At 38.8% G+C, this 22,618-nt stretch overlaps 1 protein-coding gene and 1 long non-coding RNA gene across 4 annotated transcripts in view; one reads left to right on the top strand and one right to left on the bottom strand.

The window, feature by feature from the left end:
* Positions 1–22,618, bottom strand: part of LOC145470447 (roquin-1-like) — a 66,723-nt gene that overhangs the window by 25,025 nt on the left and 19,080 nt on the right. For 2 of the 3 annotated variants that reach the window (XM_081454257.1, XM_081454256.1), the window contains exons 1-2: positions 1,353–1,884; positions 498–647 (exon numbers count right to left, since the gene is read on the bottom strand). The exons of the other annotated variant lie outside the window; for it this stretch is intronic. The gene's annotated coding sequence lies outside the window, so the exon portion shown is untranslated. Of the gene's footprint in view, positions 1–497; positions 648–1,352; positions 1,885–22,618 lie in introns of those variants that run through there. 3 annotated transcript variants of the gene reach the window in all.
* LOC145470375 (uncharacterized) overlaps positions 1–22,618 on the top strand; it is a 31,982-nt gene that overhangs the window by 2,441 nt on the left and 6,923 nt on the right. Inside the window, exons 2-5 of the long non-coding RNA XR_014042483.1 lie at positions 1,868–1,888; positions 3,660–3,732; positions 3,921–4,000; positions 20,829–21,000. This is a non-coding gene — a long non-coding RNA (uncharacterized LOC145470375). The remainder of the gene's footprint in view (positions 1–1,867; positions 1,889–3,659; positions 3,733–3,920; positions 4,001–20,828; positions 21,001–22,618) is intronic.

Here is a 22,618-nt window from a genome sequence, read left to right on the forward strand (position 1 = left end):
AGAAAACAAAATAATTCTAAACATTTCAGCAAAAAATCCTGAGTTGAGTTGTCTTTGCATTGAGTACAATGTCCTATAATTTTCGGTTTGCAGTTTCCCTAGTTCCTTACATAAGGCAGCTTATACATCACTTACAAAATTAAGTCGTATTCCCCAATCTGGAAAATGGTCCACTGTAAACACTAACACAAATTATTTTATCGACAGAATCTATCTTTAAAACACTGTGCTAAAATTTAGCGTTAAAAAATATACACAACTATTTGCTCTTGGACACTATTTGCTCTGAAGACCAGCCTAATGATCTAGTAGCTTATGTACTGACTGTGGTACGTAGTGTTAATGTTATTGCCATGTGCTCGAATTTACCCTCTAAAAACGCTTCCTTACGCTGCAAGTTAGTTTTCAGTATAAAGGAGTAAATTTTGCTAATGATAGTATAAGAACAAGCCACAGAGAGAGCAAATAAAAACAGAAAAAACGCCAAAATGTCTTACCCTGGAAGACACAATACCCGCCATCTTTTCGAAGGAATCATACTTTTGAACACGTGATCTTAGATTGTGCTTTTAGTGTATGATGGGATACATCCTCGTTCCCAGGCTCTCTCCCCTCTGCCTCACATCACGGGAGTGCCAAGCTCACGTCTCGAGAAAAGCGAAATATAAATTAAGGTTACCTCCCATTAGCAATCTCAAAAAGTTGCCTGTGGAAAAACTCGCAAATTAGATTTTTTATCGTAAACTGCATTTATTAAGGGTGGTGTCACGACAAAACCAGGGGAACCAGGCAGGAGGTGACACAGCTCAATTCACCGATTTCGCTCAAACTTGGCACAAATGTTGGGTTTGGGGAGTGAATGATTGGGCACAGAAAAGTGGGCCAAAATATTTTATTCCCTTCAAGTTAAGGGGACCCCCTGCAAAAATGGCCATTTGTCCCTAATGTAATTCCTGCATATTATTCTAACATGGATAGTGAGAGCAATTATTTTTTCTGTGCTGGCGTATTGTTTACATAGAACGTTACGATTTATGGCCATTTCATGAACATCCACTAAAACATTAACGCCATTTCTCTGTCTCAACCCAACTCAAAATCAACAACAAATATCTAGCTAAGCATCTTCCTATCGATTACGGGTCATTACAAGTAAACATTCGGCGAAAAGAAGCACTTGAGAAACTTCTTCCCGAGTCGAGTCTGAACTGACGCGGTGTTAGGTTACGTGAGGAGCCGTGACAAATTTGAACGCTTTACAAGGGAAAGTATGGGGAACGTAATACGGTCGATTTAGAACGCTAAATATTCCGAAATATGAACATTTTACACGCAAGACTTATAAAACTTACTCATTTCCTGTGTGTCCGTTGTGATTTTTGGTGATCTCTGCCGTTTTAGGCTTTCTTTGCCATCACTGTTATTCCCTTCTCCGATATATGTCGTGAGAAATAAGATGTTGATCTGACTATAAGGTGAAGACTGAAGTAGTTGTCGCAACGGATGCATCGAGCGGTTTACTAAAGACCGTGTTTTCGTTTTTACTTTTTTCTTCAACTCTACTTTTTTGCTGCCAGTAACTTTTAGAAACACTGATAAAGCAGTGAAAAACAAGTCATTATTTCTTTGGCTTAAACATGAGGAAGGGAAGTCATGATATGAAAGCTAATTATAGTGATGATCACTTCATATGTTAACCTTTTTGTTAATCCGAGCATCATTATGGGATGACAACTCATTTTTTTTTTAAGACTTCGGAAAGTGGGCAGATCAAATAGCGCTTCACAATCTCGTTAGCTTCACAATTTGGATCCACGGCATCACCCAAAGAACGAAGTGAACTTCAGAATTTCTGGGACGGTCTTAGATTCCGCCATACAGGACAATTGTAAGTACAGTATATACATACATGTCTCCTTATCCTGATTGCATAAATTGCGTTTTTCTTAGCATATTTACTTACTTACTTAATCGTCTTCGTTCCTAAGTGGAACATAGGTCCTCAACTAGCGCGCGCCACCTAACCCTATTTTGTGCAGTGCCTTTTGCCTCATTCCACGTAACATGCTTCGCCGCCAACTCTGCCATTCTCGTGCGCCTCCAGCTGTTTTGGGGTCTCCCTCTCTTTCGCTTCCCCTGTGGGTTCCACTCTAGTGCCCTCTTGACTACGTGTTCTTAGCATATTTAGGTCTAAAAAAATACGAATTAAGGCAAACTTATCAAGGATACGAACTCGAGAGATCTCGCGTGTCTGATCTTTGCAATCAAAACGAGAAATTCCGGCGAAGTCTTTGAATTCTCAGTACCGTACAGAAGATCAAGTTCTCTGTCGAAAAAGGTCTGTCTAAGAAAATGGCCAGTTGTAGGTTTTAGTCGCTGCGAAACTTCTCATTATGAAAGCTCGTACTTTTCCACTATTGTGCAATGTACATTTGATGATTTCCCGTAGCAAACAAACCGGCGGAGAAACTCCGGCATTATAACTTGCTAACCATGTAGTCAAAAAGCAATGGATTAAAGTACGTACGAATGTTTGTAATTAGTTAGTTCTGGTTCTGCCCTGACGCGCACGCAAATTCTCCTTACTGGTGTATATGTATATCTTACAGTACGAACTGAGAGAATCTGTTTCAGTAACAAAATAATTGCGTCAATGACAATTCCTTATTTCAGCCGACCTGCTCACTTAATTTTGCAGTGTTGTTGTAAAGGGAGATTAGATCTGATTACTGTATGGCACTGAACAAAACGAAAATAGGTAAATTAATTGTAAGTAAGTGCGAAACAGAAAGTTTACAATTCTTATGAAGCTAGGGCTGGAAATTGACACTATTCAAATGTTGTTGCTTTTTTGGCGGGAGGGGGTCGTATTAACAAAAGCCACATAAAGCAATGAAAATGAAATCAAAAATAACAGAAAGGGGAGAAAATATGAGGGAAATCGATTCTTGTTGTGACGGAATGTTAAATTTAGTGAAGGGAAATTGTAGAAGTCTACTTCAGTCTAGTTTCTATTGTTGAACCTATAGTATGTAAGAGTATGTAAAAAGGTGTGTTTAGAATTGTCTCTACCTACTGAAACATTCCATTTTCTGAGTCAATTTCATTTCGTCGATGTAATTTACAGTGTGGTGTTCAAGCTATGCTAATAGAGTAAGCGCTATTGCCGCCGCTATTTCTCGAGTCGGTCTATGTTCCTCGAAAAGCGGCTGGTAATCGAGCCTGCATGCACAGCGACAGAACACAAACTTAAAATTGAAGATAAATTGGTTTCAGGAAGTTCAATTGCACCGAATGATACACTGTAAGTGTTTGAGACACGTAAGGTAATCACTGCGGCGAATCACTTTTCTCTATAAACACAACAGACAAACGATTGTCACAGCGTTACTAGGGGGAAAATAAACAATCGTGGACAATTTCAATGAGAAATTAAGACCACCCCTTTCCCCATTTCAATGACAAAAAAATGGCGCATTTTAGGTTTAGCTCCGCTTCATCGTTGATTTTTTGACTCGGGGAGAGGGATGGTTTTATTTTTTTATTTTATTCTGACCAAGATTGTAATATGAAGAGTGTGTCCTCTCAGTTAAATATTACTTCATCAGCACTTTCCGTTTCCTTCGATCTGACGTTGAAGCTTCCTGATTTTTTCACAGGTGTTTGGTAAAGAAGAGAAAGGAGGAAGTGGCGATTCCTTTAGGGTGCTGATTGGAGCAGAAACATCAGCAGGTAGAAACTTCATCATTTGTTTAACAATGTGGTGATAGATTCACGTTTCAGGGTTCGATTGCCTAATTAAATAGTTCGTCTGATGTTTGTTGTTAACACTGTAAGAAGTCTAAGGAAAATTCTACTTCTCCAAAGTGTCGTTTACGAAGGTTGTGTTAACGTCAGTGTTCATTGGATTGTTATTGCAGATTTTGATCATTTGAAGAAACAACAGGAGAACAGATCAGCAAAACCAATTAAACAGTTGCGACAGCTGAGTCTGTTCCAGGTATTTTGCACATTTGTTGTTCAGAGGCATTTTAATCCTACTACTTTGCTTTCGCGCTCTCAAGTCTCACTGGCTTTAATTTCAAAAGATATTCATTTTTTGGCCTTGATCGCCCCACAGCACGAAAACAATCAATCTATCATCTTACAAAATTGCACATCTTTTAATCTGGTTTGCTTTTTTTGGATTAAAATTCTCTGTGTTTCAGTTCCCAATGTACTATTATGCAATGAACTTTGTCGCGCATATTTTAGTTGGTAATTTTCCGCAGCAAACAAACCGGCGAAGAAACCTCCGCCATCATATAACTTGCTCACCAAGTTTTTCAGTCAAAGAACAACAGGTAGAAGTGCTAATGGTTGTAATTGGTTGGTTTTGATAAGGTCCTGATGTGACACACAAATTCTCCTTACTGGTGTATATCTATTTCTACGAACTGTGGGAATTCCTTTTAGTGACAAAAGAATGTGTTGATGTGTCTTGATGGCAATTCCTTATTTCATCCGACCTACGCGCTTAATTTTGCGTTGTTGTTGTGAGGAGAAGTTAGATCTGATCACCGTAAGGCACTGAACGCAATTGTGAAACATGAAGTTTTTAGAGGATATATATCTGATGAACTAAAACCTCAGAAGGATATGTAATTTCTTATTTTGGAATATGACATCGCATGTACATAAAAACCGGCAATACACTTTCTGGCCGCGAATGCCTTGCGGCCGAACTTCACGATAAAGCGAATAGCCGCAATCCAAACGAGTTTGTTCCAAACAAGGTTTTCTCTCTAGTCATGATAGCTAGGCAACTGGAAAACTACGAAAGTGGATGTTTGTCGTACAAAGGTCACTGTAAAAGAAAAAAAAACAACTAATAAAACAATCTCCTTATGCAGTTAAATCGTCGCGATTAAAAACTTGGAACGTGTCCATTATTGAATCAGTGAACTTTATTGACTATCGCTTTCCAAGGTCTCGTTTAAAACCATCAAAAGTTTTTTTTTTTTTTTCGGATTTCGTGGTAACATTACTCAGGCAGTCATGCAATCACTGACGTGCACATTGTCCTTTGATTACCAACATGAAAACATACAAATTATCTCTCTTGCACTTCTCCGATGAGTTCTTATGGTTCTTGGCATGGGTGATCAGTTTAAGAATTCTTTAGACCTGTTCACTGGACTTTGTTGAGATACGTCGTGAGAAATAAGATGCTGATCTGCCTCTAAGGTGAAGACTGAAGCAGTTGCCACAATGATAAACCGAGCGCTTTACTAAAGACCGTGTTTTAGTTTTTGCTTTTCTTAAAGCCTTCTTTTTCTTTTACAGTCCAGTAATTAATAAGAACATAATGCATACCTTGATAAAGCAGTGAAAAACAAATCATTATTTTTTTAAATAGACAGTTTTTGGCTTAAATAGGAAGGAAGGTCAAAATGGAGGGCTGCTAAATAGTATTTGTATAGTGATGGAACGTTCTAAAACTTTGGTCATCACTTCGTGTGTTGACCTTTTTGTTGATTTAAGCATTCTAAGATGACAAGTCATTCAAATTGTAGACACTTCGGAATGTGGACAGATCACGTCCTCAAATAACGCTTCGCAGAGACCATTCTAATTTTTAATCTCGTTTGCTTTACAATTTCGATTCACGGCATTACCCAAATAACGAAGTGAAATTTAGAATTTCTTGGATGGTCTTAGATTCCGCCATAAAGGAGAACTGTAAGTACAGTACGTACAAGTTACTCGTCTCGCTATCATTGAAAATTAATTAACTTTCGCTTAGCGCATCTTTATGTTAAAACAATTCAAGTGTGTATACGAACTCGAAAGATCTCGTGTCAGTCTCTTCAAACAGAACGAAAAATTCCCGAAGGCTTTGAATCCTCAAATTTGCGGTACAGAAAATTGATTTCCGATTCGGAAAGAGAGCCGTCTGATAAAATTGCTCATTCAGTGTAAGCTTTGCCTGTTGCGGACTTCGCACTTTTTCCTAAGCGGCAATAGACTTTGTCACTCACATTTTGGTGATTTCTCGAAACAAACAAACCGGCGAAGAAAACTCTGGCATTGTAACTTGCTCTCCAAGTCTTTAAGTAAAAAACAAAACAACAACAACAAAAAAAAAAAAACAGATAGAAGTACGAACGGTTGTAGTTACTTGGTTTTCGTTCTGTCCTAATGTGACACAAATTCTCCTTACTGGTGTATATGTATTTCTTATAGTGCGAACTGAGAGAATTTGTTTCAGTAACAAAATAATTGCGTCATTGGCAATTCCTTATTTCAGCCGACCTGCTCGCTTAATTTTGCTCTGTTGTTGTAAGGAGAGATTAGATCTGATTACTGTAAGGCACTGAACAAAACGAAAATAAGTAAATTAATTGTAAATACAGTGTGAAACACAAAGTTAGCAAGGGTAGCAATTAAGAGCAAATGCACAGAAATATCGAGCAAAGCGTGGCCACGGTCAAAACTTAACTTACCTTTGTTTCGAGTTTATAGAGAGGTATTTATGAGTTTTCGAAAGTTTTGGGGCTCATTTTTCTAAATACGGCCTACTTTCAGGAATACTTGGGAAAATGGATTTTGCACTCTCTCTGGCCAAAAAATGGCCGAATAAATTGGCAAAATATAGCGTTGCAAAAACGTCCTCGCGTTAATAGTTAAAATTATATCTTCGGGAATTAGATACTACTATTAAAAGAAGAAGTTTTTGGCACTCCGTATTTGTCTGTCCTTCGGTTGCAGATGACAGCTGTCACTGTGAAAAACATATCCTTTGATGATGTGACAATAGCCGTTGTAAAGCAAGTATTAGTCTACAATTGCAAAAAGACTTTTCGTTATGTGGCAGAGCTCGAATCGAGCTCATTTTATGGCTCTAAGATGTTGAAATACTCTTCTTGCACGAGATATAAGCATTTGCTTGGGTTTTTCAGCGGGCGCTTTGAAAAACGCTACCAAAATCTGAGAATTTTTTTTGAAATTCCAACTAATTTGTATATTGTCACGGTAACGAAACACTGAAGCGGTTTAAACTGTTGCTTCAAACAATCCGCTTCCAATAGCAATTGATTTAAGGTTTTTAATTCTCTTAATCTGATGCTGCGATGGATGTAGTCACAAAGGACTATATTATATAAAAGTAGTAGTAATCAAAGATTAGAGCAGTGCGTTCACGCGAGTACTTTGCATGTTTGGTCTACTTTGGTGGCGTTCAAATGGCTCGATAGAAAACTAAGTTTGATCGAATGACAGATAACGATTTGCACGTGAAGTTGAAGCCTGCGGTAAAAGTGTTTTTAATTAATTAAGTATTAACTTGTACTGGACAAAATATTTTCCAGGAAAGGCATTTGAACTGTTGGCGACACTTAGAATTCAATTTCAGATCGCCAACACTTGTAACAAACATTTCTTAATTGAGAAAATAAAGCTTTGACCAGCGAGCCTGCAAGACAGTGCGTCGCCAGATGTTTTTAAATTTTTTCATTGTTAGTATTTGTTTACATTACTCGAATATAAATCTTGTTTTCACAAATGAAAAAGGTGAATTAACCATTCTGGCCACAAAACACGGCCTTTAGGCGAGTTACACAGGACGGAAAGTTTGTTTTCTTTCAACCAATTATGAGCACAACGAATTTGCCGAGATACAAATCGGAAAATTTAGTCTCTGTACACAGATCTGAGGTCATCACGGCCATTTGCGAGCTACATGGATGATTTGTTTTCTTGCTACAACTCATAGCCATTTGCAGTCGCCGAGCCACAAAACATGACGCAGGGTTTAGTTACTTGTTTTCGAAGGCTAGCGGGTCAAAATACATGCAGCTTTGCAGAAATCATACATACTTCGAATCTATACGGCGAATACATGACTGTGTGCATGTGCCCATGGTGTAAATTTGTCCCTGCTGTGGGGATGGGGGCAAATCGGTGAACAAATCCGTCCCAAAAATTCCCGATACAAACTGGATTAGGATTACGTTTCATCACTAATCACTGAGACTCTACAAAGGTCACCAGGTGATGGCGTATTCTTTATTACTGAATAGAATATTTTATGAACTATGATAAATCATCCCTTGAACCTGAGATAAATGTTCTTCCATGAAACTATTAATTGTATAAAGTTCCTGAGTATATCCATACACCTCTTAGAAACAACAACTGTACGGCCAGTGTCACGACCTTTCCATTATGTTACTAGATTCAGCCTGTAATGCATGTCGGGTTCAATGATATACTATCACCATTTTCCCACGTGTAAAGTGTTTGTTAGCTGATGCACGGAATGACATGCAATTACCCTGAGACAATTTTAACAAGAAAAATTAACAAATAAATTATTCCAGGCGAACCTTGATTATATCTTCACGGCCATGAATTCCATTTCGCCACTCTCACTTTCATAGGTGTTCGAAGACGTCGTTTAGATGTCAGAGTCACTTGCAGATGTTTATGAAAGGTACTAAACATGGAAACGCCAGAAAAAAGGGAGAAGGCAATGAGCCTAAATTTTCTTTATTCGTCCAAAAAAAAAAAAGGCTGTCGTCGGTTGGGTGATGGGAAGCGAAACATTTCGCGGTGGCCTTAGTTTGTGACCAGGTTTCCCGAAATATGCCTATAAGCCCGTTTGCACTATACAGACATGGTTGCACTTTTTGGTTACCGTAAACGTCCCAAAGTAACAACCTCCCGAAATCAGCGAGGCCCCTGAAAGTAACGTCGAAAATTTGTGACCGCTAATAAATCCCTAAAGTAGCGAGCCCACCCATAAAGCACCCCACCCACCCCACCCCCCACCTCCCCCGCCGAAAACAGTGAGTTTAAGGTTTAGTGGTATATTTTTTTTGCTAATCAATAGTCAGGTGAAAGTTACCGTGTGATCATAGGCACGCTACAACAAGAGAAAGTATCGCTTATGCCACGAAGCGTTGTGAAATGTCAATTTGTGCTTCGTCAGTTTATGTTGCGCCGTGCTAACACAAAAACCGTAGAATTCTCATCAAGTAACAGGAACGTATACTAACAAGAACTTTTCTTTAAATTGATATTGACAACTCTGTATCATTTCAACAGGTGCGTATACTATTCAGTAAAAGGAACGTTTGAAAACTCGGCCAACGCACTGAGATATTGTTGAAACAGTTTACAGTATCTGACTAGCTTTCCTGCCGACCACTGACAACGCGGTCTAGGTATGAAGCAGCTTACCCATGTGGCAGAAACATAGCTTCAAACTGCAACGAAGAATATGATTTCATGTTTAACAACTGTTTTAACGAAATTTATCTTTTATTTCGTAAAACAGAGCTCAGTCGTGCCAACTTCATATAACTTTTTTGCTCTCCGAAGTAACGAGCTCCAAAAGTCGAAAGTAACGAGTGTCGTTACTTTCGGAAGTTTACAATAATGAAAACTAGCCGATTACTGAACTTTGAATCCGGGTTGAAAAAAGGCACAAGGCAAGAAATCCACAGCCCAAATATACTTTTATCTCAGAGAATCAGTAGTGCACCATTACGCCTGTATAAACATTCAAATTGAATTATGAAATCAAATTAGCTTTAATTTTCCCGGAAACTATCATGAAATTTTACAATCGACATACAAACTTGTTCGATAAATTGTCCAACACGGAGCAAACAGAAGTGACAGAAAAGAGTTTGGCCTCTATACAATAATCACTTGAATTTCTGATGTTTTCCGACAGAACAGATGTTTTGGAAGGAACGAAAAAAAGCACCATTAAGGGTGGGGGAGTGGATCGTCCTTGCTCCACGTTCGCCTCGGTGTCTAATAGTGATCTTGCTCAGAAAGGAAAACGCTGATAATAATTATGTGCTGAATATAAATATTCTCCTATTAGACAGGTACCCATTTCCTGAATCTGAAAATAATGCTATTTCCAAAGTTTCTAATCTAGTGAATTGTTTATGCGCTGTCATTACAATGCGTGACGCTCCTGGCATGGAAAAAGAGAGGTGAAATCAACAACTTTTGATCAAGGGTCTATTTTGGCGTAATTGAACAGTCCGTCTTAGAAGCGAGGCGTGTTCGTTTCTCACCATTGTTGGCGGCCATTGCTGTTCCGATACGTGAGATATCACTGCCGGAGTCAGTAGAAGTGGTTCCTTTGCTTAGCTGTAATCGAGATATTTCGACACCTACCTTTGTCGAATTGAAGATTTTTTGAAGAAGTGTAGCTGCTATCCACCATAAAATACTTTCTCACTTTGTAATGTGGAAATGGTATCATGTGAAGAATTTTTGGAGCATAAAGATGACGCGGTCACACTGAGACCGCAAGATACAAATAACATAGAAAGGGTACGGTAAACTGCCATTGAGAAGCTCCACCCCCCCCCCCTTTCGACCTTAAAAAGCTCCCGGGATCCGGTTATATTTAAGCCCTTCCCTCCCAACTTAACGACATTAACCAAGAGATTATAATCCTGCCAAGAAATTATGATCCTGTATTAACTTATGTCCCACACATTAATGGCCACCATTGAAATAGCCGCCATCGAATAAGTACAGAAAAAAACACATCAAATCCAACTGTTTAATCTGAGCTTCCCGCGTGGCCACAAATTGTAAGAATAGATGAAATAAATTTGTTGTGGTATTAGAATGCATTTCCAGATCTTGAAAATTTCATTTCCATCGGTGTGCGTTACAGCCGTTTGTGAAGGAGCGTCACTAGGGACTTTAAGCAAAGACAACGCGGACGGCGACGGGAACGCCATGAGATCAGGGAAAAGCCAAAAGGTCCACTGCGCATGACTGGCGGGAAACAAGTTGACGTTCTGCGTTCGGGCCCGACGTGAGTGAAGCACATTTCGCGTTGTCTGAAAACGTGAGTTTTCGCTTTCGTTTCCTCTGCTGTGTCAACGCTAAATAACCCGTGTTACTAATTTCGAGGAACTTTAATGCTTGTCTTCTCTTGTTATGTGACATATTTCATTTTAAAGAAACGTTGAGAAATCTGAATTCAACTCAAGCCGGTCGGCGAACATGTGAGTACCGTGAAATATCTTTTTGAAAGCTTATGTAAATAAAGACAACTTACACGAATTTCAATCGAAATTTTTCCTTTCAAGAAGTACTCAAATGTCAAATGGCTCATTATGGTGAAATTCTAACAAATTTAAAAGGGTAGACACCATTAAAACTTGCGTAGCTGTTTCCATTTTCAGTCGTAAGATCAGTGGTTTACCTAGATCTTTATCAGTCCGCACACTGATCTGTCGCGCCAGTCTGATTAAACATCTGCTGATAATAAGTTCATTTACTTCATTGTACAGCTCCGCGAGAAGGGGCAAGTTGCGTTTGTGGAAGCGAAATTCGGACCGGCAATCGTCTTCAAACCATCGAAGTTAAAATCAGGAAAGGAATCATAAGGTTGGTCGAGATCATTCGACCGGTTTAAATCGTACAAGAGTAGAAGTTCGTCATCGTTTAACACACCTTCATCGTGATTATCAAGAGTTGATTGCGAACTTCTTTCAATGAAGTCATCCTAGTTCATCCTGATAAACAGAGGACGAATAATGTCAATAAGCTTGACAGTGCGGAAACCGCGGTTTCGGACGGTGCTGCTTAATGTTTGAATTCCTGCCACAACGGCCTTCTCTCCCCAGCCTTCTCACAGGTTTCGGCGTCCCCGTTGCCGTCCGCGTTCCCGCTGCTTAAAGTCCCTACTGACTGACGTTACCGTGACTTTAAAGCCGTGACCCTTGACCGAATGAACTACCGTTAAGTTGCTTTCCTCAACAAAATCTGGACCGCAGCATAAAATGGAGAATAGCTGTACGGCATGTAAAAGTAAGTCATCCTTTATAAGCTGTGAAGCAGAGTTTAGCGCCATAGTTTCATTTAAAACCTGATTTTTATATGATGTGTAAGGAGAACACTTAGACACGTTATAGCCAAAAAACGAGCTCGATTGAACGATGGCCACGTATCGAATAGTCGGTTTGTAATTATGAAGTGAAACTCGATTTGCTGAGACTGCGGTGGAGCCTTATCAAAGAATGTGTTTTCTCGTGGCAAGAAGCATCATCTAGAACAAAAAAGCAGGCATAAATTAAGTGTCAGATACTTCTCCTTTTAAATCAGTTTCTTTCTTCCTGATGATATAGACTTTACTACTTACGAAAAGACATTTACACGAATGTCAATTTATGGTAATTATTCTGCTATTTTTCGCCAGTGGGAGTGCGAAAATCGATTTTCTCAAATAATTCGAAAATCCGGCCGTATTTTGAGAAAGAAACACCGAAACCTTTGAAAACTCGTTAATACCTCATTACAAATTGAAAATTAAGATTGGTTTCATTTTTGACCGTGGCCGCAATTTTTGCATTTTGCTCTATTTTTCTGTGCATTTGCTCTTAAATCAACATTCTTCAAATGAGAAATCTATACCAGTCCTATACATTATCGCCGACCAGAAGAATTTCAATTCATTACACAGCATTTTGTTTTCCTTTTTAACAAAAACCACATAAAACAGTGAAAATCAAATCAAAAATAACAGTAACGGGAGAAAAGATAATGAAAATCGATTTGTGTTGTGATAGGATGCTAAATTTAGTGAATGGAAATTCTAGATCGATGTCTACCAGGTTCAAGTTAAGCTTTTATTATCAAATTAGATTACGGTATGTCTTGTGCTTGACTGAATTTCTAAGCCATCATTGTGAACACGTTAGGAGATTCGATAACTCGCACGTTTATATTTAAAACTGCTATTTTCAGTTGTTGAACTTTGTTGCCGGAGTATGTTAAAAGCGTGTCTCGAATTGTTAGCTAAAGAAACATTCTATTTACCAAGTCAATTTCATTTATTTTGTCAATGTCATTTACAAAATAGGAGATTTTTTATCGATCTGGTTTTCAGAAGTGCAAAATATGATCATACATCGACAGGACACAAACCTGACAGACCCTTACAACTGAAGATAAATTTACGGGTATCGAATGGTTTTTGCGAGCAGTACATTTCTTTTTGCGAGCACAAGCAGTGATCAAATTTGTCTTGCGAGCGAGCACTTCGTAGATTTTCCGCTAGCTGGAATCTCTCTTTCATTAAAAAGAAACGTTGTTTTGCGCCAATCTGGCTGACATTTCAAAACTGGACAATATGCTCAAAGTTAAGCAACATGTTAAGGGGTGTCTCAAAAACTAAGACCTAAGACCGAAGACCCCCTCTGAATCTCAAAAACTAAGACCTAAGACCCCCTCTTGATCTCAAAAACTAAGACCTAAGACCCCCTCTGAATCTCAAAAAACTAAGACCCACGACCCCTTTGAATTTCGTCAAATCTGCCATTTTCGTTACTATCTGCATTTCTGGACATATCTCCTAAATCTCAAAAACTAGTTTTCTTTGAATCGGCAACGGTGTTATTTTGGAAACCAAACAAATTGTTTGGTTTTGGTGAATGGGCTTTCAGTAGTTCCCGTTCGGATAGCTGCGCTAAAAATAACGCGAATCACGCACATCAACCGACGTGAATTTCATCCGCTTTGGGAAAAAAAGTGAAATGTTAGTTAATACATTAGTACTTACATTTGCTCTATTTCGTTTTATGCCACTGAAGCCATTAAAATTTACTCCAAGCATAGACAGGTTCAGCATGACGTTTACGGTAGACGGAAACGGCAAAAATTATCTCAGTGATCACTTTTGATCTTGTGTTCAGTTTCCGCTTAAGAGTGCCTGCCTGTAAAAATCAGACAAATTCTTAATTTCGCGGCAAGGGTCGAAAATTCGATTTCGCTCATATTCCTATGGTACATAGGCTAGGGCATGACAAAAACTACTGGATAGTTTTTTTGACAAAATATCCTTTTATTTCAAAGAAATATGCAAATTACCAAAGTCCGTTAAAATCGTCATTGGACGCACCACTTTATTAACAAGTTTGAGAGCCTCGGATGCAAAACCACATCATTCTTCCGTCTTTAAAACACTCAAATATTTTTGTGCAATGTTTAATTGTGTGCTGGGTTGATTTTAAGGAATGTTGCGGTTTTTGTTGGGTACAAAATAATTAAATTTCGAAGACATGTATTTCATTCACTTAAAAGTACTTCGTAAAAATAATTGATTTTCACCATGTTCGAAACCTTCAAATGGATTAAGCTTCTAGTGGTTGAATCGCAGAAGGATGGTCTACAGATTCCTGTAAAAATTTCTTTGGGCAAATGATTGTGAGCGACGCGAGAGCTTTTCAAAGTACGTTAAAAATGCAGATATTTGACCAATCCGTCGTCAAATTTCAATCTACGGGTTAGACATATATTTTAGCAAGCGCCACATGTCTTGAGCTATATTAAGTTGAAATAGACACAGAGCTGATAATTTCGAAATGTTCTAACCTTATTTGCTGTAAAAGGCAGGTCCAAAAGCCGATTTGACGTGTTTCTGTCACCATTCGTCGCACATAAAGCAGAAGTTTGCTTTTGTTTACACAACGTCCGATGTACATCGCCAACTGTCAACTTATCTAATGGTCGAATACCATGAATCTCTGACCCTCTTTCGACACATATGATCACCACTGCATCTAAGTCAAAAACGGTTAAGTGATTTGTAGATAGTTGCTTGCTTTGCACTACACCAAAATATTACGTTTGATCATCGTTTGATCTCTTGCTGCCTTGCTTACAGCGGTTCCTTATTTGTTCGTCACGCAATGCTTTCATCCCATTTTAGGGGGTAGGGGTAGGACAATTTCTAACCTAATACGTAAGGCTCCGTAAGGCTCGGAACCAAAGGAAGCACACAATCTTGTTGAGTAGGAAGAGAGTAAATTAAGCAATGAAAAGAATGAATAGTTAACCATTACCCGTGTTGTTATCTTTTACTAGACGTCATCCTCGGAGACGCAGGGCCAGTTATTGGGAGCGGGGAAAAGTCTAAACGGATGAGAAGACCCGTTTACACTTTTTCCCTGTCCCCACTAACTGCCCCTCGGTCTCCGAGAATGACGGCTATCATGATTGTCTTGAATTGACTCCATGTTTACTAAGAAATTTAGCTAAATTTATAGCCCGATGGTGAAAAAATATTCAAGGCACACCAACCTCTATTAAGCGGCCAACCCCTATTAAGCGGCCACCTCCCATTTCCCCGAGGGTAGCCCACTGTATTATATGTAAACCAAAAATAATTGCACAGCGCGAAAAGACCTAGGTACGAGTTTAGCGTTACAGTGTTTACGCAGGGCGGGTAGGTGGCGGTTGTCTAGTAAAAGATAACAACACGGGTAATGGTTAACTATTCATTCTTTTCATTGCTTAATTTACTCTCTTCCTACTCAACAAGATTGTGTGCTTCCTTTGGTTCCGAGCCTTACGGAGCCTTACGTATTAGGTTAGAAATTGTCCTACCCCTACCCCCTAAAATGGGATGACAGCATTGCGTGACGAACAAATAAGGAACCGCTGTAAGCAAGGATTCAAGCAGCAAGAGATCAAACGATGATCAAACGTAATATTTTGGTGTAGTGCAAGGCAAGCAACTATCTACAAATCACTTAACCGTTTTTGACTTAGATGCAGTGGTGATCATATGTGTCGAAAGAGGGTCAGAGATTCATGGTATTCGACCATTAGATAAGTTGACAGTTGGCGATGTACATCGGACGTTGTGTAAACAAAAGCAAACTTCTGCTTTATGTGCGACGAATGGTGACAGAAACACGTCAAATCGGCTTTTGGACCTGCCTTTTACAGCAAATAAGGTTAGAACATTTCGAAATTATCAGCTCTGTGTCTATTTCAACTTAATATAGCTCAAGACATGTGGCGCTTGCTAAAATATATGTCTAACCCGTAGATTGAAATTTGACGACGGATTGGTCAAATATCTGCATTTTTAACGTACTTTGAAAAGCTCTCGCGTCGCTCACAATCATTTGCCCAAAGAAATTTTTACAGGAATCTGTAGACCATCCTTCTGCGATTCAACCACTAGAAGCTTAATCCATTTGAAGGTTTCGAACATGGTGAAAATCAATTATTTTTACGAAGTACTTTTAAGTGAATGAAATACATGTCTTCGAAATTTAATTATTTTGCACCCAACAAAAACCGCAACATTCCTTAAAATCAACCCAGCACACAATTGAACATTGCACAAAAATATTTGAGTGTTTTAAAGACGGAAGAATGATGTGGTTTTGCATGCGAGGCTCTCAAACTTGTTTAATAAAATAGTGCGTCCAATGACGATTTTAACGGACTTTGGTAATTTGCATATTTTTTTGAAATAAAAGGATATTTTGTCAAAAAGACTATCCAGTAGTTTTTGTCATGCCCTAGCCTATCTACCATAGGAATATGAGCGAAATCGGATTTTCGACCCTTGCCGAGTTATTTTCCATATTTATGGACAGGGACTCTTAATCGTTAACCAAATCAGACAGTGCAAAAATCCGAAGAAAAACATCTCCTTTATTCACCACCAATACGAGTATTTTCACTCTAGCACGGTACAAACAGTGAAGACAGAGGGCGAAGGTCATTTTTGCAGTTCGTCGTTGGCCCTAAGCGTCATTGATGGTTTTCATGATTGCTTTTTACGGCCTAAAAAAAGATCGAAATCCACTAATCGCCTCTCGCAGACTGACCTTTTGAACTTTATGTTTTTTCCTCAGAGGTCCGCTCTTATGAAAACAAGACCATGTCAATCATTTTTCTTTAAGTTAGCGCGGGAAATTTTGGCGAAGTTTGCGCAGAGGCAAAGAATGGCGGCGTTCAAGCTGCTCGTTCTCTCAAGCCTCAGTAGTCCACAACTGGCTGCCTTACATGTTTTCAATCCGTTTCTATTTTTTTTCCTGACTCGATCATCTAAAAAAAAAAACAGAAAAAATGGCAGTTTCATTTTTTTTTCAAAGAAGAATTGGCGAAGCATTGACACATACTTGAAACTTTTGTAAGCCACCTTTAGTGTAACAAATATGTAAAAAACATTGCCTAAGAAGATTTCAAGTGCTTCATCAATTAGCTATTAATTGTAGATTACACGAAATTCATAGTACTAGAAATGAAAGACACTGTCCTCCAGTACATAGCAGCCTCGGATATTTGACTGCCTCCGCTTTCTAATTGGTTATATCCACCTCAAAGCAACTTCTGATATTGCTTATAAATTAGAAATAAAGTCATCATGGTTGTTGTTTCATTCTTTTGGCTCTGCAAAAGGTTAACTTAAATAAAATTGACACCTTGTGAATTTTTCAAAGGTCTTAGTTTCTGAGATTCAGAGGGAGTCTTAGGTCTTAGTTTTTGAGATTCAGAGGGAGTCTTAGGTCTTAGGTCTTAGGTCTTAGTTTTTGAGACACCCACATAATAAGATCTTATCGCGGTTCAGCCAATCCCAGCAGCACAGCTAGTTATGCCTTGTTTGATGCAGATTCACGCGAGTCAATGGGTTCACTCTGTTCACCGTACGAAACTCGAGATCTGGGCAGAAAAAGCCGTACCGATCTGAGATCGTGGTAAGAAGATTTCGTTTAAGGCTACTCCTACCATAAAAGAAGCGAGCTTTGATTTGGTTCAATAGACGTGTAACTTCTGAGCATGAAACTTGTAATTTTAACGGACTTGAGTACCCAGAGCTCCTCGGCCAAAGCAACTACATTAGCCGCTGTTCCGAAAATGAGCCCGCACTTCCCTCCATCTTTCAGTACTCGTGAAAAGAATCATATTTTGCTACGTACTAGCTGGGTGCTCGCAAGTTTTGGGAAATTACTGAACAAATTGATATAGGCTTTCAATTCGTGCAAACCATACTAACCAGGAAAAATAATTTGATTGATTACGCGCGTAGAATACAAAGTCCGTTGATCGATCGATGGCCCATTGTATTTGAAACTTAATAAACTTTTACGCCTTTTACCTGTCGAGTATATGAAACGTTTTTTTCCATCGATAAAAATAAACTCTGACTGAATACTTACACCACGAGGGAGCTAGTGAACTTAGACACTGGGGAGTATTCCAACGGATTAAGCATCTGTATTTACGTCTGAAGTCCTGTTAAATGTTAAAGAAGAGCGAAAAGGAGGCGTCGAATTGGCATGGAAGATGGAAGAGACGGGGTTAAGTCTGTAACCTCCACAAAACTATTTGAAATATAAAAGAACATAAGATGTGAATAAGGGATTGAGCAGTGCATTGAGTAATTCTGGAGCTCTTTTGTTGGTTTCCTGTTCTGACCCTGTTCTGCTGATTATCGTGCAGATTTTCGACTGAATACTTCATTCTTTTAAGCGTATGACTTTGCATCCTAATACTAAGTATTATTTTCTATAGCTAACAGTAATGTCTGTGCGGTTACTGATCGACAACCTCCGAGAAACGCGGAAGTATTGTATTTATCCATTAATAATGGTAACAGGACTGAGTGGAGTCCAATTTGGTCTGTAATCACACGAGTGATTAACAAAATCGGACGACCGCGTAGCGGGAGTCCGATTTGTTAATCACGATTTGTTAATCACGATTTGTTACCAATTAATCATAACAATTACAATTTCCCACAAAAGCAAAAATTCATTTGAAAAAGAGCGTTTAATAGTCATTTTTAAATATTATAATTAAAAATATGGAGAACAGTTTGCAAAATGGCTGTTAAGTTTCTTTCAAAACAGTCACCAGAGACTAAACCTCCACAATTTTACAAAGTCAGTCTCTTGAATTGGTTACCATAGTAGTTGTAATCAATGTTGTGATTGGTGGATTTAGTGGAGAGGACTTAAAATGATTGGCTCATGTAACAGGTGTCCGATTACAGCCAACTGTCCGATTACACTGTCCGATTACAGCTTTGCAGATTAATTAGAGCAAAATACAGCAGTTTATGCACCAATTACATTTGAGGAAATTGTAATTGTTATGATTAATTGCATAATAATGCACATATTTTATAGTAAACGAAACCTATCACTACTTTATCCTTGTCAGACTTTTGTTAATTGAACAAATGCACAAGATGAGTATTAGATTCAGTAAGTTAACGCCATTAAGGGCCAATCAACGATGGACTTCGTTACTTTTGCTCAACGACCCTGGTTTTTGTATCCTTTCTAATGAGCTTTTCTTAATGTAGTTAATCATTCGTTTGGATTATGCGACGTCTAAGCTGTTTGTCGCCAAGTAACCCTTTACCTTTTAGCTGTAAAGCCAAAGTTTTTCGCTATTTCTGTTTACAGTGAGGGAAAGAGAGTTTTTAACTTCGATTTCACAACGAAGGTCAGGGGAATCAGTGACCAGGAAGGCAAAGTGGTCATAAATAGAAATACTTGAAGCCATACTCGGTGTTTTGCCCGTTTCCAATAAATCAAGCCCAGTATGAAACTTTCCATTGCTTGAGATAAAGTGTTTCGTATTCATTTTGAATAGGCAACAATTTTTTCCCGTTTTGTTAATAAGGGCGAGGCCTTTCTAACATAAGATGAGTTTTGCGTTTAACTAAAGAATTGTTCAAAAACACCTTAGATGGTGCAATTACAATTAAATGCAAAATGCTGACATCAAATTCTCCACGGCTACGTTTACCAAGGACAAAGTGTGATCGATGTGTACGTAAACGAATCTAACACTGTCGGGAACGCGCGCCACATTTTTGAGCTACGCCTCAATGATTACGCAACAAAGGAGATGTTGGGACTTGTTTGAAGCATTCCAAATTTAAAGCAGCAACATATAACGACGCTACAAATTTCGGCCTCAGAATGTTGCAAGCGCTTGCATAGGCCTTCAGCTATAGGCAATAATGGAAGAACCTTTTTGAATCATGGATCTTTTTTTGATTCTGTTTAACTTTGGGTTGGATTTCTTTCAGTGCGGAGGTTTAGGAAACTGAAGAAGGGATCGATTTGCCTGTGAGATAATAGAAATTTTGCAGTGATCTTTAAGGAGTGCAGTTGCTTTCTATCTTTTCTAACTTGTTGTAAAAAGCGAGAAGATAATAATTGTTCACTTAGGAAATGCAGTAGTGAAAAATTCCATTCTCAAAGGAATGTTTTATGATCCCACTAGTTTTGTTTTGGCGTTTGTTTTGGTTTGCACTCGTCTCTGCCGTTCATTCAGTTGTTACCATTCATTCAGTTGTTACTGTTTGTGCAGGGAAGACATCTGTCTCTTATTGAAACTCCTGTTAAAGTTTCCAAAGGTATTATAACATAGCGAGGGCCGAAGCTCCTTTGCTTGTAGATAACATATCAAAGAAGATATTCCCCAGAACGTGGGAGGTTTTCCTTCGCTTTCAAACGAAACGAAGCGAAACATAAACAGATCCTTCACGAAAACATCCACGCAACGCGCGAGTAGCATCGATCCGCGAAAAAACTGGGTACCATGTCTAAAAATAACTTAAGAGGGATTACCTCGGGTAGAAGGCCTATATGTGGGATTCACTCGCTTACCTTGATGATCTCTTGATACAGAGCAATTCCCACTGCAGAATAAGAAACAGGCTCTGAATACGTGAACGTAGGAAGAAATCGTACAAATATGTATTAATGATCACGGAACTATTATGGAATTATTGCGAATATACAAGCTGCTGCCTCTCCTAAACGAGTACGGGAAGCGCCGGTTTTTGTGTTTTTGTTTTGTTTTGAATTCAATTTTCTTGAAGAGAATAGGCTAAGACTGACAAAATTCTCAGGGAAGGGTCTGTTCCAGAGGAATGACGCACACTGCAGTTGTCCTCTAGCTCTAGAGTGCTTTTTCTTAATTGCCCAGCTCCGTCAAAAACACTTTCTCTGCTTACGGTCTTTAATTTTTGACACTTTCAGCAAAATGACGAGAGTAGCACCTGCCGGCATCTCAGGAGCTGATAATCGCACGGACGATTTCATAGCGTGCTGTGGTTTCCTTTGGGAATGTATGAAGTTCATATCAACTTGCTTCGAATTCTTCAGCTGTATTACAGGTTGCTGTGGTTGAAGCTGTGGCTGCTAGAAAAAGGTAGGAACTAAACATAAATAATCGCGGTTTATTTTCTTCTTGGTTTTGTCTTCTAGTTAGTGGGTTTTCCTTTCCCATCCAGGGGGGAGTAGAAATGCTCCTAGTCGCTTCATGTTACGGAAACCGGGATAAGTTCCGGCCTGATGGGCCACTTGGCTCGCATACAGACTTTTACCCCTCTGGAAACTTTCCGATTTCCATCCATAAAGAAGAGAAAACCTTCAAAATTTCAATCCAGTGTTGAGCTTTCATCAATGTCTTGTTACCTTTGTTTCAGCTTCTTTAATCGTCCATTAATATTGATAAGAGTGAATTTTCACCTAGTCACGTAGTCACGCCATAAGTCACGCACGTGCTCCTGATTCACAAGCCTGGTTAACCCACTTATCTGAACCAGACGTTTGACTTTTATATCAAACACAGTAGTTTACCTCATCGGCGAAAGTAGGGTTTTAAGCCTGTGGGAGTACTCCACTGGATGAATGCTCCGTAGAAAAAGGGGCCCTTACGCCGCGAAATGTAACAACTAACGAAAAATGTAAAAAAAATCTATCACTCGAATTGTAACGAATTTTGACGCAAAATGTAACAACCTCTTTAACGCGTAATGTAACCACGGAAAATGTAACAACTCTGATCTTAGTATATAAAGGAGATTTAGACATATTAGTCTTCTTGTCAAGCTTAACATCGCCTATCGCCAGTCAAAGTATATAAACTTACTAGTCACTGGTCACATGACCAGCTCAAAATTTCCTCTCGTTGAATAGAGTGTGTCCATTGTCACGCAATAAAAAATATAATCAAAAACCATTCAGTGGATAAAGTCAAGAAATTGTGATATTATAGACGATAAATAAAGAAGACAGTTCTCCCAGTTTAAGGTGTGTGCGTTGTCCCAAAATTGAGATATTCGTCGAAATGTTCCGCGCAAAATTATAAAGTCTAATATGGAGCCGCCATGTTGGAGGACCTCCTTAGTCCTCCAATATGGCGGCCGGAAAATAGCCGTGTAAACATCTGGAACTTACTTTGGCTATCTAGTCAACTGATTATCTGAACCGAACCAAAAAACGTTTACATTAGCACTTTTCCTAATACTTTAACTCCTAAATTAGCTAAAAATCAGGAGATAAATGTATATTTTTCGACATACGCGATCTTAGCTTCATGTCATTGGCCGCCATAACTCTGAAATTCAAAATGCGCTGGTTTCCAAACGAAGCACACCATTGATTTGGAAAGTTGTTAACGGATATAAATTTTGTACCTCTTATGCCTGATGAGGATAGAACCTTTAGGGGCTCTTTAGTTTTGGATTTGAGAATTTGATGACGTCACGTGCACATACTCTAGTAGTTTTAGAAGAATTGTTCGTGTTTGTCATGTCAAGTGTGTGTCCGTCCGTCCGTGCTCTAAGGATGAACGACAACTTGGTATCCTCTAACGATAAACAACAACACAACATGTCCGAAGGCAAGAATAATTACTAACACCTATCAGTCACAGTTAGAGACGTTAGAAGTCACGTTATGATGTTAGCAAATTGCTTTTATTTCTGTTATCACACACCGTAGAAGAAGGAACCTTGGAGCCCTGCTCAATGTCTTCGTTATTC

Source organism: Orbicella franksi, chromosome 15 (genome assembly GCF_964199315.1).
Source record: "Orbicella franksi chromosome 15, jaOrbFran1.1, whole genome shotgun sequence".
Classification (NCBI taxonomy): Eukaryota; Metazoa; Cnidaria; class Anthozoa; order Scleractinia; family Merulinidae; genus Orbicella; species Orbicella franksi.